General features: G+C 41.6%; 1 long non-coding RNA gene across 1 annotated transcript; it reads left to right on the forward strand.

Annotated features, from left to right (window-relative positions):
- Nucleotides 1-1,066: 1,066 nt before the first annotated feature.
- On the forward strand, nt 1,067-7,688 carry LOC132535826 (uncharacterized). Its single transcript, XR_009547556.1, has 2 exons — nt 1,067-1,819; nt 5,067-7,688. It is a non-coding gene; the product is annotated as an uncharacterized LOC132535826 (long non-coding RNA).
- The last annotated feature ends 6,823 nt before the right edge of the window (nt 7,689-14,511 follow it).

The raw sequence follows: 14,511 nt of genomic DNA on the forward strand, positions 1-14,511 counted from the left end.
TTGTTTTCCTACAAATAATAAACACTCCCTTTAGCAGGGAGCTCTTTCAGGATGTAAGGGCAAGGAAGAATATCAGCTGTCTGAGCAAAATACCCAGAAAGTAAAAGCCCTTTAAAAAATTTTGGAGGCTGCAATTTATTCCTTTGATACCAATAGTTACAGTGACGATTACTATTAATTCTGACAGTGTCACATACAACTGTGAATTCTGAGGTTAGAGACCCTGAGAAGCATGTTGCACAGAAAGAAAGTGGAATGCTAAAGTCATGGCTGTAGAGATGGACCTTTATGCATATTGACCTCTTTGACATCCTGTTCTCTGAGCCAGTGTCAAAGCCAGAGAATGTGGACTTGTCACACTGTTTCAGTTCATAATCTCCTAGCCCTCCTACCCCTTCCTCTGTGCCTCCCCCAGTTGCTACTTGTATCAACTTATGACTTCTTTGGTTACTCTTTCCGTGTTCTCTACTTTCTGTACCTTCTGTATTCCCCCCCCCTTTCTAAAGGAGCCTGATCAACCCCTAAAATTTCTGTTTTATAGCAATGCTCTTATCACTGGTAGCTGAATATGAGTTGTTGAGTATCACTGAAAGGTGCTTCTAGTTGCTGTCTGAAATAGATTCGTTCAGTTAACATGGGGGTAGGGGCTGTGCTTGGTATCATGGGAGTCTGGTTGTAAAGTTTCTGCCCACAAAGTTCAACACAGAGCTTAACTTTTTTCTCTCAAAGACTGAACATCTATTTTTCTAGCTTTATTGGTAATTTGCATGTTATCCTCAACATGTGACCAACTTTCTTCATGTAATGTAAATTATGAACAGGTGAAATCATAGTTATGTCAAAACATGTGACTATGCCAAACTTTTTGCCTTTTAGACTTTGTTTATTAGACTCAGATGGATAATTGTACTAGCTGGTTTCTTTTGAGTACCTATTTTTATTAGTCACTAAGTAGATAACATGAGTACTCTCAATAGCAGAATTGTTGCATCAATGCCCATAGTTAAGCACTTGTCTTCTGTTTCACTTGGGCAAAACCTGTCAGCTAGTTAGTTGAAGTCATCAAATCGGACTTTTTTCTAGGTGGTACAAAAGCAAAATCCATAACTCATTGACCTACCTCTTTAAGAGATTATATAAGAAAAGTGAGGGGAATTTATATTAGAGTAACATAATGTCTAGAGGGTAGACAGGGCTGCAGTGTGATTTTTCTCTGTGTTTTCCCATTGTGTTAGTATCTGTTGGGTTTGTAACCTGCAGTTGCCCTAGACCACTAGTCTCTTCAGACTTTTGTCAGTGTTAGTGAATAAGGGAGGGAGACAGTTCCCTCGAGATATATGGGTGATGGACTCTGGACCCTGTCTCCGACTAACAGATTTTTGAACAAATGCAGGTTAGTGAAATGATGAGAGTAGGTAAACCTCTGTTCATGAGAAGCTTAGTTTTTACTTATTTTAATCAAAATACTCAGTTCCCCATTCACGAATTAATTTTTAAATGATATATAGAAAAATAATAATAGTCTGCACATATAATAGACTATTCCTAATGGACTACTTTTACTGTAGAAAGTAATGTCTCCGAAACTAACATATCATTTCAACTTCAAATTCTCAGGGTTTCTTTTTAAATGAGAGAATATTTACTTTTTGTTTTGTTTTGTTTTGTTTGTTTCTGCATTTCTCTTTTCTACTGCAATTTTCCACCCTTTGTGCAATTGTGAACAAGGTAACGAAACGCCTCCCTTCCTCAGGAACATCTACTATCTTCATGCTTTCTCAAACTTCCAGCAATCACAGTTTCTCTTGGAGTGAATAAGGTGATTTCCTTTCTTAATGTACCGACTTGCTTGCATTCTCATTTGCTTGACACCATTTTCTGATTCTTTATGAAAAATTACTTCTCATGACTCATTTTATATCTTCTCTCAAGATGGAAGAGTGTTTTCTCATTTTCCTTTAATCATTTGTTCACCTTCTCAAATTGTCACATGGAGAGGAAGTGATTTTTCAAAAGCTTGGACTGTCCGTTTCTAGTCCTATTGACTCCTGGTATGCACTAGTAGCCATGGCGTGTTACAGCTAATCTGTTCACCAAGACAAGCAAGTTTTGCACAAGTGTCTCTTTGTTCAGTACACACTCTGAACCAGCACAGCTCTCAGAGGCGTTCACCAAAAGGATGGTAAGGTTTACTAATCAAACCACATTGACTCATCTACCGCATAACCTGTCAGTGCCATCTCACAATCCCGAGTTTGACGCATACTACTAATGTCTGTATACTCCTTCCCATGAAAGCAATTCAAGTTGGAAGACTTAGGTTTTTTAAAATGTATTCATTCAAGTGTTTTGCATTGCAGAAGAGTAGTCTGTAGGAAGTGATATTTTTCCTACGTTGTTATCACCAAGTAGGTTAACCGATCTTCAAATGCTTTAAGTATTTTTACCTCACTATTACAGAGAAATCTGAGCTGTAAAAAGGCATCTGACTCATTATCCACCAGACCTTCAGTCAGACCTCTTCTTTTACGAACATTCTCAGACGAATCTAATATATTGTAACAGGTACCTAGTGTTAAACAAATGGGCTGGCTTTAAAGAAACAGATTAACAGCATTATAAAGAAAAAAAATGAAAACATCACTCTAAATTTTTTCTTCTGTTGGTGTGGTGAACTTTATACTATCCTTTGCAAAAAAAAAATATATATATAGATGCATTCTTTGGAATATGGGGAAAACCTGTATATAATTGGCTAAACCCACAAATCAAATATTGGGCATCTTCTAGAGCTGAAGGTTAATAATACAATACACTTAATTTCAAATTGTCATGGTGGTGCTACCATGTGGAAATGCCTATTAATACCAATCAGGAAACACCATTTAAATTGATAAAGATCACTTGAAAAACATGGAGATAAATATTCCAAAATTGCATCTGTATAACAAAGTCAGTTTAGCATTGCATGTTGTCTCGGGAATTATGTGGAAATAATTCAGTGTTGTTTTTACCTCCGTGTGCTGTGTCTGTGTGGTTGCAGGTATCCACTTAGTGTCCTTGTAAATGTCTGATTCCCAAATATAATACATTAATGAACCAATCTAATCATTGCTGTAAATGCCAAGTTTTATTCAAGCTAAATGTCTCAACTTTCAGAGGTGAAATCTTCCCTTAGTCATTCAGGGGGATACTAATCTAATTTTATAGGAGGCTTCATATTGAACTTGCCCCCCCAAAAAAAAATAAAGGGGAAGATTTAATATGCCATTGATGATACTGTTGAGTTCAGAATGCCTCCTCATGGAATGTATGTTTCCCACTATTGGGCTCTTGTATCCACCATGGTAATTTAAAGTCATTAATGGATTGAGTTTCCAGGCTTATCAATTTGGAAGCCAGTTTCTATATCTTAGGGCAAGGCCATCTGTTGATACACGTGAGAGAAATTGCATAACTGTTGACTTAGAAGTCAACAATTTTGAGTCTGCCTTCTAGGCCTGTTTTTCCCCCCCTTCCCTGACACCCACCTCCACCCCTTCATCAGTGGACAGTTTCCTCACCCTCTGGCAAAGAATACAAACTGAACTAAAGAGTTGAATCATGGATTATTTTCACTACTATAGTTCATTCACTGCAGTCTACATCTGCATTGTAATTTAGAGGCCAACTCATTTTCCTTCCATCAGCATCTTTCTATCTATGTTGAGCAACTCTCCTGCTCCCTTTTACCCCCTCAGAGGTTCCTAGTAACCTTCAGAGTCTTCCCATCTTTGAGTCCCAGATAGCCTTGTTCTAAGCTATGCCAGTTCATTTAGCCATACTGTTTCTGGTTACTGATGTATCCCCCTGGATTGCTTTCTTTAGTTTGGTCTGTGGTTGGGGGGACATGGCTGGATAAATAGCAAGACACTGCTACTGCTTTTGGTCTCTCCAGGGCTTTAAATCCTTCCTTGCCTACCCTGGAACTGAGTAGGTTGGTTTGCTTCTGTTTGTAGTCCTCCTCCCAGGCATATATCTTCTTGGCGGGCAATTTTTCTCCTCCATGAAAAATATTTTGCCACTGAATTTTAACTATTTGTTTTTGCCACTGAGTTTACCCCTATGTTGCTGACTCCCTTCAGAAATTCTTGGTCTAAGTGGCAGCTTTATTCTGACTAATTGCCATGACCTTACAGAGAGTAACCTGCAGAACCAATATAAGAACATGACACATAAAAAGGAACAGAAGATATTCTCAAGGAGTTAACAAGAAGGGTACCCCCAAATCAGAAAAGATGAGCATACTCTCCTTAAGACCCTCTACTAGTCAGTGTCAAAAGGTTGGCTTTTAGAGCTGTTACTATATTTTAACAATATTGATACTAACATTTACATGATTTTATTAATCATGTAATCAAGTGAATAGAATCAGAACTGCAGATTTCTTTGGGAAATGTCTGGTTCCTTTTCTAAAAGAAAAAAAAAAATGGAAGAGTCCATTGACTCAGGTCCATGATCTACCAAAAAGAAAACTAACTGCAATATTATCAGAGAAATGTGTTTCTGTAACGGAAAAATACTTTTATACCAGTTCTTGAAAACAGATGCATGTACCTCCCTTTGGAGTTTCTCAGTCAAAATTATCCAAACAAAAGTAATCGATTCATTCATTCACCGTGTTCTAAGCCACTGTGCTAGGTGCTTGAAATGGAGAAATAAATGTTTTCAAGGAGCTCAGAGCTCAGGAGGAGGGTTCCTAAATGAGTGAGCCTCCACTGTGCTAGATAGCCTTAGTGGTAACAATTATTAGAATAACCCTGGAGCAGTCCAAAAGCAAAGGGCAAGTCTGTATCTATTCAGCTGACAAATGAAGAAAAGAATCAAAAAAAAAAAAAAAAAAAAAAAGAGGCTATTGTGGCATTCCCTTTCCCCCTCCCTGCATGTGAATAAAACTTGGCACCTTCCTAAAACAGTTCCTTTACTCTCATAACATGATTTACTACTTGATTTATTTTTGAAAATGCTATGCAAATGGTTTCCCATTATTAGTAAATGTTTTAACTCTATATTTTAAAATCTTTCAGAATCCGAATCTTGAACTACCTATGTTACTGTCCTACAAGCATATTGACAGTGGTTACAGCTAAGAAACAACGCATGAGGAACAGCTACACAAAGTTACCATCTCAGGATACCCAATATGCAACAAAGTAAACCACTGTCTTGTGTCTAGGATTCAGAATAAATGTCCATTCAAATACCAAATGACTTTCTTCAGCATTTACAGTTATTGTTAAGTAGCCATTCGGGCCAAAGTTCTAAGTTACAAATTATGTGAAAGTTGAAAGCAAGAATATTTAGAATTTCTGGTTTTAGATAGAATAATATAACTACCAAATGGGTGCTCTTTTAACCCATGCTCTGTGAATGGATTTCACTACAATAGTATAAAGTAGAAGTTATGCCATGGGAATGAATAGATTTTGCTAATATTCCTTTTGTTTGCCTGGCAGAAGAAATAGGCTGTTTGGATCATATTTCTTGTTCCTGCTGAATGATAATCGTACTTTTTCAAGCATCTAAAAGGAATACTTGAAAATACAAGAGGACTAAGTGATACTAATGCATCCAATAGGGTAGTTTTAATCCTTTCTGTTCATCGACATGCTAATTTTGTATCCTTAGAATATCCTTGCCAAAAAGATAACTTGAGCACTTATGTGGAAGGAATATTTACCATGGATTTTTTTGGGGAGTGTGTGTGTGTGCGTGCGTGCGTGCGTGCGTGCGTGCATGTGTGTGTGTGTGTGTGTGTGTGTACACCAAAAAAAAAAGTATTTTTGTTCTTACAAGTTAAACCCCACTTAATGAATAGGGGTCTCTAGCTATAAGATTTGAAAGTAAAGCATTTGCAATCATCTTAAGATCCCCCCAAAATAGTTACTGTATAAAAAGACTTATAAGTTTTATTGAAGCCTAAGGTTAAAGTGGGAAAAACCATAGTTACTCAAAAAATGAAGCCATTCTGAACATGTCTTTTATAGTGTGTGTGTGTGTGTGTGTGTGTGTGTGTGTGTGTGTGTGTGTGTGTGTGTAGAGATAAAGAGAGAGGGAAAGAAGGAAAACTAGTTTATTAGAAATTTAACGTTTTTTATTTGAAAGAGGTCTTGTTTGTGCATCTACACAGCACTTTTTTGTAGGTGTCCCTCCTGCTGTGGTACCAGGTTGAGCCTACAGAGCCATGATTCTGAACTTGAATGTTGTTTTTTAGCAAACTTGGCTAGGGTGATGGTCTAAACTCGAAACCATGTGCTTCACCTTGGTAAAGTTCTTAACTTACTGGACTGGGAGGTGGTTTTAGCCTCCTAGTGAGTTATTTTCAAACATAAAAATGTGAAATGTCTTTAATTATTAAAAATCAAACACTTTTTTTTTTTTTGGCTGTTAATGACTACTAGATCAAAATGGCCTTTCCAACAGTGTCTTCATTCAGTTTCCTTTGAGTTGTCTTTTTGGCACGCCTGTCCTCTTAGTGTTTATATTGAACTGATGTATGTATTTAGTCCATACGGCACATTTGATTCTTCCATATAATTTTGTGCTAATATGTAGGTGTGATTTTTCTTAAATCCTCAAAAAAGTTATATTTTCGGTTATCAAAGTGCATTCCCTGATTATGAACCCATTTCATTTGTTCCTGTCAATCAAGTGTTATTTTTAGTATTTTGTTAGGTGTCATTGACAGCTCACTGTGTTCTGGTAAGCCTGTATTTAAGGTAGTCTGCTGGAAACAGTGTCTCTATGTTCATTGCCTATTCCAAAGAGCTAAACTGTCCACCCAGGAAAGCATTTGGTGTTTTATTGTTGCTGCTGCTTTTATGGTTGTTGGTGTATTGTTACTGTTTTATGTAAGAACTGCAGGGACTGTGAATACAAACAGGAAAACTACAATAAATAGGCTTGTGTAATGCACAACCGTTAGAGATCTGGCAAAATCAGAATGTCCAGGCTAGTGGAAATAAAACTGGTGATAGATACAATCCCTGGCTGCCAGGCAGATGATGAGTAAGGTGGCTTGCTGAGCCATGTGTCAGTGTACAGTATCACAGCAGAGAAATCTCGCAGTGACAACAATGTGTACCGTCATGGCCCAAATCCTTACAAAAAAACAGACTTTACTTTTCGAAAAATAGTTTATAAATGAGCTAAAAAAGGGGCTCTTGTGGATTAACAGATGGGATCATTTGAAGTGAACCGTCCAGTATTCCTAGTACTACATGGACTACTAGGATCATAGACACATCCTTTGAATGCATTTGGATATCAAAGCATTTTTCACAACTGTTGTCCATTGTTGCCTACTAATCTGAAAACATGAATTCCATTATCTACCACCTAGACACCAGCAACAATATAAATGTAAGCCTAACTTCGCAAAAGTCATCATAATTTAGTGATGGGATTTTTTTAAATAACCCCGCAGTGTATAAATGTGCAGATTTTATGCAAGTATTGACAAAATCATTTTTCAGCTTGCAAAATGGGACTGCATTACTACATTTTTCACATAAGCAATTTTTTAAATCTATGTTGTTGCTTTCTATAATGAATGTGAATGCCATCTTTTATGAATGCAACTTGCCTTTTTCATTACAGAGATTTTTTTTGTTTGATGTAATCAATAAACTTTGGTATGATATGATTGATATTTCAGTCTCTGTTTGGGGGGGATTCGCTTTGAACTAAGTGACACGGAAACACTTTCTTTGGTGATGGAAAATAAATAAATGCATTTCCTCTACCAGTACATCTCACAGAAGATTGACCATTTCTCTAAGAGTTACTGGCATTTTAGTGCAAAACCTAATATTGGGTAGTTATATGTGTATGAGGTTTGAGTAAGACTGTCACTTGATCTATAGAGAGAAGTTCAACCAAGTCAGTGCACATAGAGGTGGCCCTGGTGTCTTGTGGTGTCTTTCTGAAGCCCTTTGAAATTATGTGGTTCATAAGTAGCCAAAGACACAGGGACTTTACAAAGGGTCGAAGCATGGTCCAAAGGTATCGGGATGTGTGCGTGCATGTGTGCAGATATGTATGTGTGTATACCTCTCCCTCTTGCTATTTCTCTCCCCTGGCTCTACCTCTATTCTGACCCGTTTCCTTCTCCACTCAAAGCTTTGTGAAAGTCACCCCCTTCCTTTTTTAAAAAAATGTATTTATAAAATGGAAACACTGACAAGACCATAGGATAAGAGGGGGACGGGGAGTCGGGTGGTAGCACAGCGGGTTAAGCGCAGGTGGCACAAAGTGCAAGGACTGGAGTAAGGATCCTGGTTCAAGCCCCCAGCTCCCCACCTGCAGAGGAGTCATGCCACAGGTGGTGAAGCAGGTCTGCAGGTGTCTATCTTTCTCTCCCCCTCTCTGTCTTCCCCTCCTCTCTCCATTTCTCTCTGTCCTAGCCAACAACAACAACATTAATAACTACAACAATAAAGCAAGAGCAACAAAAGGGAATAAATAAAAGAGGGGTACAGTTCCCATCATCAGAGCTCCATATCCCATCCCCTGATAATTTCCCTATTCTTTAACCCTCTGGGAGTATGGACCCAGGGTCATTATGAGGTGCGGAAGGTGGGAGGTCTGGCTTCTGTAATTGCTCCCCGGCTGAACATGAGCATTGGCAGGTTGATCCATATTCCCAGCCTGTCTCTCTCTTTCCCTAGTGGTTCAGGGCTCTGGGGAAGCAGGGCTTCAGGACACACTGGAGGGGTTGTCTGTCCAGGGAAGTCTGGTTGGCATCATGGTAGCATCTGGAACCTGGTGGCTGAAAAAGAGTTAACATATAAAGCCATACAAATTGCTGACTAGTCAGGAAACTAAAGGCTGGAATATTGCAGGTGAAGATTTGGGGTCTCTGTCTTGCAAGTAGCTAGTAGGTCTTTTTTAGGTATATTCCAAAGGGCCCATAACTTTATTAGTTTTGCCTGAGCCTGACATCTGATATACAGGTGAACCCTTTATTGTCTGGGGAGATGATGTCATGGCTGGAAAAAGGGCTAGAAAGCTGGATCAGGGAAGAAAGTAACTCCAAAATAAATATGTATAAATACTGTTGACTGCAAATCCCATTGATTTGATCTGGGGCCCATATTCAGCATAAGAGCCTGTGTAACCTCTACATCCCTGTAGGTCTGAACTTGCATTCTGTGGTCATGAGTAGGAACATTCCGAGTTACATCAAATTCAGGACCCATCTTCAGGCGGTAGATAGAGTATGTTATTCAGCCCCCCTTCGGAGGATGGAACATTCTCTACTACTGTTGATCCACATTGAGGGCAAGGTCCTATGGGGCCCCCCAAAGGGGTCTATTTGTGTTGTTCCTGGTGGAGATGGCCAGTGATAATGCAGAGAGGGATCTATTAAAGGTCTAGGCTCATCGTGCTTGTGTGGGAATCCCAGGACGCCCCAACTAGGGCCCCAGCTGATGCCCCTTCTTTTTTTTTTTTTTTCTTTATTGGGGGGATTAATGGTTTACAGTCAACAGTAAAATACAACACTTTGTACATGTGTAACATTTCTCAGTTTTCCACATAACAATTCAACTCCCTCTAGGTCCACCTCTGCCATCATGTTCCGGGACCTGAACCCTTCCCCTCACCCGAGTCTTTCTTCGATGCAATGCACCCCCCCCTCCTTTTTTTCCCCATTGTTGTTATTGTGCTTTTGGATGGGACAGAGAAATTGAAAGAGGAGGGGAAGACAGAGAGGGGGAGAGAAAGACAGACACCTGCAGACCTGCTTCACCGTTTGTGCAGGTGGGGAGCCAGGCTCAAAGTGGGATCCTTCCGTGAGTCCTTGCACTTCACACTGTGCATTTAACCCGGTGCATTACTGCTCACCCCTGCCTTTTGTTTTTTAATGTAACAACAGGGAATGAACCTAGGACCTTATGCACACACCATACTACTGAGTGAACTTCCCTACATTTTTCATTTCATATAATTAAGGTGGGGGAGAGAGCAGTGCGCCATCCACAGAGCTCTGCCCCTTCATGCTGCCTGGTGCTCATATGTGGTGCCAAAGCTGAACCCTCCGTGCCTTACCCGGGGAGCTACCTCCTGAGATATCACCTGATTCCACGTCCCTATTTATTTATTTTTGCCACCAGGGTTGTTGCTGGGGCTCAGTGCCAACACTATAACTCCACTGCCCCCGGTGACCATTTTCCCTTTTTTTTATTTCCTATTTTTATTTGATAGGACAGAGAGGACTTGAGAGGGGAGGGGTAAATAGGGAGAGAGGCACCTGCAGTGGCCTGGGAGGTGGCACAGTGACTAAGGCACTAGACTCTCAAGCATGAGGTCCTAAGTTCAATCCCCAGCAGCATGTGTACCAGAGTGATGTCTGGTTCTTACTCTCTCCTATCTTTCTCATTAATAAATAAAATCTTAAAATAGATTTTTTTAAAAAGGCACCTGCAGACCTGCTTCACTACTTGTAAAGCTTCCCCCTGCAGGTGGGGAGCCAGGGATTGAACCCGGGTGTTCGTGCATGGTACTGGGTGCACACAGCTAGGCACACCACCACCACCACCCACCAAGTTCCTTTTCTTAAATCCAGCTCTCTTCACTGCTAAGAAACGGAAGTCGCAGCACTATAGCTGGTTGCATTACATTTCTTTACACCTATGTCTTTACATCTCATCTCTGTAATCCTGTTATCCTTTGACCTACATTTGGTATGTCTTCTTTCTTCTGTCAAGGGAAGTGTGCTGTGTTTGGTGGTGAGGTCTGAGTTAAAAGTTCCATTCTCGATCCTCATCTGAACTCGTGTCTTGTGGGGCCGGGGCAGTGGTGAGTACTGGTTAGTTGAGGGAGAGGACTAGAATTATTTTATAGAACGCTTGTCAGTTAAAGGAGTTCCGCATCACTCATCATTAGGTGCTGTCCAGATGTCCCCTCAGGCTAGTGCCAGTTCCCGCTAGAGTTAATACGATATTCTTGAAGTGCCCTTCCCAACCAATCCTGTCCCAGCTCGTCACTCCCGGTTTTTGCCCTATAAAGCCCTTCTTCCGCTCCTCTCTCTCTCTCTTGCCCGGTTTTCACAGCAGTGGTTAGACGCAGAAAAGGGTGCTGTGCGAGGCGGCCATTTTGGCTAGCTCCACGTGGCCCAAACCACTGCGCTCTCATCCGACTCTGAGGTGCCCACGCAAATAAAGAATTGTGTTCCCTCTCCGCTCTGGATCTCTTCTCTCTCTCCTCCGAGTCGCAGCACAATAGGGACAGGTGAAGTATGAACCAAAGTGAGATACCACTTCACACCTGTGAGGATGATCTGTGTTGGCAACAGATGACAGGTGTTGGCGAGGACATGGACATAAGGAACTCTGTTACACCGCTGGTGGAAATGCCAACTGGTTCAGCCCCCGTGGAAACTGGACAGAAGGCCCTTCAATAAAAATGCACAGACTTTATAGTTCAGCACTACTCGGTGTGTCCTTGGCTGAAGTGCTAGACACACACTCATGAAACATGAAGGTCTGAATTCTAGTAATAGTTGTTGGGGGAAAAGAAGAACTTAATTCCCATTAAAGAAAAAAAATTAGCACAACAAAGGCCACCACCCTTCCTAGCCTCCATCCTTTCTCCCATCCTTCTCTTCCTCTCAGTGACTTAGTATCCACTGCTTTATGTTATGTCTATGGGTGAAATCTTCCAATATGTGACATTTTCCGCCTGGATTATTTCTGTTCTTTTAATCCTCTTGAGTTCCTTCCATCGTCTGTCACAGCACTTGTGCATTTATCTGACTCATTAACCCAGCCATGGATAACCAAGGAGATGTGGACTGCTCACAGATAAGTTGCTGTGGAGGTCTGAATGCCGGCACACCCAGTGCAGTGCATGTTACCATGTCCACACTGACCCAGGTTCAAGCCCCTGCTCTCCACCTGCAAGGGGGGAGGCTTCACGAGCGGTGAAGCAAATCTACAGGTGTCTCTCTCCTTTCCTCTCTGCCACCCCCCTTCTCAATTTCTCTGTCCTGTCTAAAATAAGGGGGGAAAGTAAGAAAGCAAAGATAGCCATCAGGTGTGGCAGATTAGTAGTGCCTGCGCCAAGCCCCAGCAATAATCCTGGTGGTTAAAAAAAAAAAAAAAGTTTTGCTCAAGCAAGTCTTCCCAGAGGCAGCCCGCTGGCCCAAAGGAACTGCACAAATGCCTACTAGCAGCAGGTCTGTAGCCTTGCTCCTTCGGGTGGGAAGGGACACTAGCTGGAAGGAGCTAGACTGCCTACTGCTTCTTTGGTCTGTCCATCAACTTACAAGAACATTCTCCACCAGTAAAATGACCAAAGTTGTCGGGCTGGCTTCGCTGATGGGAGACAAATGACCCGGGACTCATGGCTGAGCTGTACATAGTATCTCTTTATTCATGTAGAACACAGCACAATCTAAACCAAGCTAAGCTAAACTAAAACTAATATACTTGCCAAGTAGGGTGTAAACAGGATGTGATGTGGAGAGAAAAGTGACTGGTGAAAATCAGGGTGTGACAAGAAGAGGGGGCGGAGCAGGCAAGAATTCTACCACTGAACCACCAATGCCCTGGAGGGAGGGTGGTGCTTAGTTAACAGTGGTTATGTAAATAGAATACAGTGTTAAGCAGGGGGGATTAAACCAAATGAAACAGAAGGGGTTTTTAGAAGCAGAATTAGAAGCATACTAACACAAAGTCATGTGCTAATGACTTTTCACGTAATCCCAACAAGTTGATGAAATCTATGCTAGCACACCTTCATTTTACAGGTAAGGAAACAGTCACAAACCAAGATCATGCAGTCTGGTAGATCCAGGCTTGGGACACCCACATGCTGGCAAGAGTCTGCACTTAACTAGGACACTAGTTCTCTATATATATATTTAAAATTTAAAAAGTGAGACATTAACAAAACCGTAGGATAGGAGGGCTACAACTCCACACAATTCCCACCACCAGATCTCCATATCCCATCCCCTCCCCTGATAGCTTTCCCATGCCTTATCCCTCTGGGAGTATGGACCCAAGGTCATTGTGGGATGCAAAAGGTGGAAGGTCTGGCTTCTGTAATTGCTTCCCTGCTGAACATGGGCGTTGACTAGTCGATCCATACTCCTAGCCTGCCTCTAGTAGGGTGGGGCTCTGTGGAAGCAGGAATAGTGCAGATGAAGTGTTGGGGGGGTATTCACTGCAGTCTATTGTGTACTTTTGCTTTCAGGTATATATTTTGCCCTAGTTTATGGATACATGTGAACATATGCTCTATCTCATGGGACCTGGTCTATATCTAGGTTTTGGGACTTTGTTAGGAATTGAATCACCTGGAATGGAAATATAAGCATTATGCTATCTGCCCTCGCACTTTTTTTTTTTTAACCAAAGCATTACTCAGCTCTGGTTTGTGGTGGGGCTGGGGCCTGAACCTGGGACCTCAGAGCCTCAGGCCTGAGAGTCTTTTTGCATAACCATTATACTGTCTCCCTAGCCCCACTCATTCGCATCCCTTTCACCATCCAGCAAACTAGGGGCCAAACAGAGCTGGAAGTGGAATTTCAAATTTATTATTATTATTATTATTATTGTCTCGGGCAGAGAAATTGAGAGAGGACGGGGAGACAGAGATAGGGAGAGAAAGATAGATAGATACCTGCAGACCTGCTTCACTGTCCGTGAAGCATAGCCCCTGCAGATTGGGCATGGAGGGCTCAAACCCAGGTCCTTGCACTTGTTAATCTGTGTGCTTAATCAGGTATACCACCCCCCAGCCCAAATTTCAGTTATTTTTTAAAACATTTAGTGCAAGCCTCCCCCAGCGTTTGCTGCATTTCCTTAATAACCGTCTTTTGTGTCCTCTTTCAAGCATTCTCTCTCCATCCTGTGCTGTCAATTTCCCTGTAATTGGATTTCCTTCATAACTGCAATTTACTCTTAGGCATCCAAGCTTTTTCTTCAGCTCATTTGGGGTGAAAGGCTTTTAATTTGTTTGATTTATTTTTTGTGGATGGTGTTAAGGAGCAGACCTACGTCTTGCATACACACATCACTGTCACAGCTGAGCACCTTCCTGAGCCACGCTGAGTCTGCAATGTTAAAGGCACAGACAGAGGGGAGACGGGGGCGGGGGGAGAGGCACCGAAACACCACTACACCATCCACAGAGATCCACCTGTCTGTACAGGATGTGTTTATGTGGTGCCGAGGATCAAACCCAGGGCCTCATGTCTGGCAGCCATCTACTTTTTTTTATGGAGCAATCTCACCCACTCCAGGGAACTGCTAGAGACCAACTTTTAATGCTAAAAAGTAGTGTCTTGCAAAAAGGCTCTCATACCTGAGGCTCTGAAGTCCCAGGTTCAATCCCCAGCACCATCATTAGCCAGAGCTGAGCAGTGCTCTGGGTAAAACAAACTTTGTGGGGGAGGGGTGTGTGGGGGCTGTGGGCAACGTAAACATGGGGTAGGACAGTCTATTTAACTATGTACAAGGCCCT

This window comes from Erinaceus europaeus, chromosome X (assembly GCF_950295315.1).
Source record: "Erinaceus europaeus chromosome X, mEriEur2.1, whole genome shotgun sequence".
Classification (NCBI taxonomy): domain Eukaryota; kingdom Metazoa; phylum Chordata; class Mammalia; order Eulipotyphla; family Erinaceidae; genus Erinaceus; species Erinaceus europaeus.